The sequence below is a fragment of the Rhinolophus ferrumequinum genome, chromosome 12 (assembly GCF_004115265.2).
Source record: "Rhinolophus ferrumequinum isolate MPI-CBG mRhiFer1 chromosome 12, mRhiFer1_v1.p, whole genome shotgun sequence".
Taxonomy (NCBI): domain Eukaryota; kingdom Metazoa; phylum Chordata; class Mammalia; order Chiroptera; family Rhinolophidae; genus Rhinolophus; species Rhinolophus ferrumequinum.
This window is the reverse complement of record NC_046295.1, coordinates 20,373,539-20,378,076: the sequence shown is the minus strand read 5'-3', so window position 1 is coordinate 20,378,076 and position 4,538 is coordinate 20,373,539. Positions and strand designations below refer to the sequence as shown.

General features: G+C 50.4%; 1 pseudogene; it reads left to right on the top strand.

Annotated features, from left to right (window-relative positions):
• Positions 1 to 410: 410 nt before the first annotated feature.
• On the top strand, positions 411 to 4,120 carry LOC117031503 (vigilin-like; annotated as a pseudogene).
• The last annotated feature ends 418 nt before the right edge of the window (positions 4,121 to 4,538 follow it).

The window sequence follows — 4,538 nt, the reverse complement described above, 5'->3', positions numbered from 1 at the left end:
GGCGGGGGTTGGGAGGGGAGAGAATTTTTCCCTGCAATGCTAATAGTATTGTAATCCATTACAATTAGCTGTAGCTGCACCTTTTCTTAAGAATGATCTCATCTCCTCTTTCCTTTGTTTCCCCTCACATCCTGCTTCCTTTCTTACCTGCTCTCGCCCCACAGCCCTGTTCTTTCTGCCTACAGTAATAGATGGACCATTAGCAGGGAAGACATCCAGGGAAGAACGAAAAACAAGTGCATCGGAGCAGAGGGCAGGGAACCTCAGAAAGGCCAGCGTATCCCCCTGGCGGGCTGCAAGCCACTGCACAAAAGCTGGCAGGCTGACAGAGGTGGCCTCAGGGTGGGCTTTCTGGCTACTGACCATTTTGCTGTGGTCACTCGGGACTGTGTGTAGACTCTGGATCTACCATGAGCTCCTTGGCAGTTTTGACCCAAAAGAGTTTTGCTGAACACCGAAGTGGACTGGTTCCACAACAAATCAAAGTTGCCACTTTAAATTCAGAAGAAGAGAGTAACTCTCCAACTCTCTGAGAAATGCTTTTCCCCAACTCCCTGAGAAAGTAGCTTGCTTGGAAATTGCCCAGGAACCTGCCAGCGCCTGGAGTAACAAGATCCAACCCATCAAGTCTTCCGTCATCACTCAGGTGTTTCATGTACCCCTGAAGGAGAGAAAATATAAGGACAGGAACCAGTTTGGAGAAGATAAACAAGCAACAATCTGCCTGGAGATCACGCAGAGGATTGCACTCACCTGGAGCTGTCTCTTGCCAAAGACTGGGGCCTCTCCCTCATGGTCTCTGGGAAGCTGGATGCTGTCATGAAAGCCCAGAATGGTGGTGTTGCTAGACTGCAGACGCAGGCCTCAGCAACTGCTGCCATTCCCAAAAAGCACCAAATTGCTTTGTTATTGGCACAAATGGAGAGAAACTGCAAGACTTGGAGCTAAGACCTGCAACCCAAATCTAGATCCCATGCCCAGATCGCGTGAGCAACCACATCAGGATCACGAGCGCCAGAGAGGGTGCAGAGAGGTCCTGTTCACCTTCGCCACACAGGACTGCTGGGGAGAGGCTGGAAGTGGAAAAGGCGTTCCAACCCTTCATTGGTGGGCCTTATAATCGACTGGTCAGTGAGATCATGCAGGAGACAGGCACACATATCAACATCCCCCCACCCAACATCAACCGGAGGGAAATCATCTTCACAGGAGAGAAGGAACCATTGGTTCAGGCCGTGGCTCGAGTCAAGAAGATTTATGAAGAGAAGAAAAGGAAGACCACAACCATCGTAGTGGAGGTGAAGAAATCCCAGCACAAATATGTCATCGGACCCAAGGGCAATTCCTTGCAAGAGATGTTGGAAAGAACTGGTGTTTCTGTGGATTTCCCGCCCTCAGACAGCGTCTCCCTGATTGATACTTCAAGGTGAGCCTGAAAAGCTAGGGCAGTTGCTGACTGAAGTCTAGGCCAAGACGATCAGCTTCACAGTCTCCTCTGTTTCCGCTCCTTCCTGGCTTCACCGTTTCATCGTTGGCAAGAAAGGGCAGAGCCTGACCAAAATCACTCAGCAGATGCCAAAGGTTCACATCCAGTTCAAAGAGGGTGAGGACAAAATCAGCCTGGAAGGCCCCACAGAGGACGTAAATGTGGCCCAGGAACGGATCAAAGCCATGGTGAAAAGATGAGTCACCGGATGGACTACGTGGAGGTCAACACTGACCACAAGTTCCACAAGCATCTCATTGGGAAGAGCGGAGCCAACATCAACAGAATCAAAGACCAGGACAAGGTGTCTGTGCACATCCCTCCTGACAGCGAGAAGAGCAACCTGGTCTGCATCGAGGGGGGCACGCAGGGTGTGCAGCAGGCCAAGGGGGAGCAAGCTCCTTCCTCAGGAGCTTTCCTCTCATGTGGAAAAAAAGCACACCAGGGACCTCATTGTGGAGCAGAGGTTCCACCGCACAATCATCAGGCAGAAGCACAAGCACATTCGTGAGATTCGCAATAAGTTCCCAGAAGTTATCATCAACTTCCTAGACCCAGCACAAAAAAAAAAGATATTGTCCAACTCAGAGAGCCCAAGAATGAGGTGGGAAAATGCACAAAATGCATGCAAAAGATGATGGCAGATTTGGTGGAAAATAGCTATTCAATCTCTGTTCCAATCTTCAAACAGTTTCACAAGAACATCATTGGTAAAAGATCCGTGAAGAAAGCAACACCAACATTGACCTTCCAGCAGAGAACAGCAATTCAGAGACCATTGTCATCACAGGCAAGCGGGCCAACTGCAAGGCCACCCAGAGTCATTTCCTGTCTATCCAGAAAGACCTGGCCAACATAGCTGAGGTGGAGGTCTCGATCCCTGCCAAGCTGCACAACTCCTTCATTGGCACAAAGGGTCACCTGATCTCCCATCATGGAGGATTGTAGTGAGGTCCACAGTCACTTCCCTGTGGAAGGTTCGGGGAGCAACACAGTTGTCATCAGGGCCTTCCTCAGATGTGGAGAAGCCAAGGAACAGCTCCTGCACCTGGCAGAGGAGAAGCAAACCAAGAGCTTCACCACTGACATCCACGCCAAGCCAGAGTACCACAAGTTCCTCATTGGCAAAATCCGCAATGTGTGTGACACCACTGGAGCCCGCATCATATTCCCAACAGCTGAGGGTACGGATCAGGACCTGATCACCATCACGGGGAAAGAGGACGCTGTTCAGGGAGGCCCAGAGCAAGCTGGAGGTCCTCATCCAGAACCTGGATAATGTGGTTGAAGACGGCATGCTGGCAGACCGTAAGCACAACCATCATTTTGTTATCCAAAGAGGTCAAGTCTTACAGGAGATTGCTAAAGAGTATGGTGGGGTGATGGTTAGCTTCCCGTGGTCCAGCACACACAGTGACAAAATCACCCTCAAGAGTGCCAAGGACTGTGTAGAGGTGGCCAAGAAGCTTATTCAGGAGATCATCGGGGACCTGGGAACCTCATATGCACCATATCCCAGAAAGTCCATCGATCTGTCATGGGCCCCAAAGTTTCCAGCATCCATGAGATTACTCAGGGCTATAATGTGCAAACTACATTCCCACACAGTGAGGAGAAACCAGTTGGAAGGTACAGCAAGCCGTCCAGGAGAACAGCAATAATGCCAGGGAGGGGAGAGACAATGACCCTGGCTCTCTAAGGACGTACGACATCATCATCTCTGGCCGGAAGGAAGAGTGTGAGATCACCAAGGAAGCCCTCGCGGTGCTGTCCTTGTCACCATTAAGGTGGACGTGCCCTTTGACCTTCACTGGTACCTCATCAGGCTGAAGGCAGCAGGATCCATAGGATAATGGACAAGTTGGAAGTGAATGCACATGTCCTGGCCCCTGAGCTGCAGTCCAACGTCATCGCCATTACAGGCCAGACTGCTGGAACACGGGAGGGAGCTGCAGGTGGAGCAGGTGGGCTGTCAAGAGTTTTAAGCTGAGCATCATTGTAGACCCTAAATACCATCCCAAAATTATTGGGAGAAAGGGGGCAATGATTACCCAAATCCTCTTGGAGCATGACGTGAACATCCAGTTTCTTGATGAGGATGATGGGAACCAGCCCCAGGGTACGAAAAGAACACAGAAGCTGTCCAGGACGCCATATTGAAAACTGTGGGTGAACTGGAACAGATAGTTTCTAAGGATGTCCCACTACACTGCCACGTTCACGCCCGCATCACTGGCGCCTGTGGCAAAGCCATTCACAAAATCATGGATGAATTCAAGGTAGACGTTTGCTTCCTGCAGAGCAAGTCTTTAGACCCCAACTGCGTCACTGACAAGGCTCCCAGAGAACGTGGAAGAAGCCATTACCCACACCCTAAACCTGAAGGAGGAATAGCTGATCGACACAGTGGACAGTGACATGTGGCAGTTGTACATGAAGCCACCAGCCCACAAGGAGCCCAAGGCACCGTGCAAGGGCTTTGTGGTGTGGTATGCTTCCTGGACTGCCAACAGCAGCAAGAAGGCTCCTGATATGAGTAGCTCTGAGGAATTTCCCAGATTTGAGGTTCAGGGGACCCCCCATGACTCTACCTTGGGTCCCCAAATGATGATCAAAAAGCAGAAACCTCTCTAGTCTACTGACCTAAACCCCACCACACATGGTTTCTCTCAATCTGACGCAGCAGCTGGACCCTCTGTAAATTTTTGACGCTCCCCCCTCCCCAAGGTATCACAGTGAAGTTGGGGTGCTCGGCACTGTGTGCGGCTAGTTCCCAGGCTTGGCCAAGAACTGGGCACGTGCTCAGGACCTGACACTGCTCTGAGACGGCTCCCCACTGCTATAACTACTAACTGATGTAATTGGACATTTCACAATAAGCTTCCTGGTCCACCCAATTATGTCAATAAGGCTCCCACCTCCACTCTGAGAGCTCCACAGCTGTGGCTGTGTCTACCTCCTATGTCATGACATCAGTAAAGACATTTCTTAACTTTATAAAAGCCAAAATAAAAACGAGAGAGAGAGCAAAGTTACAGAGGTATATTTCTAA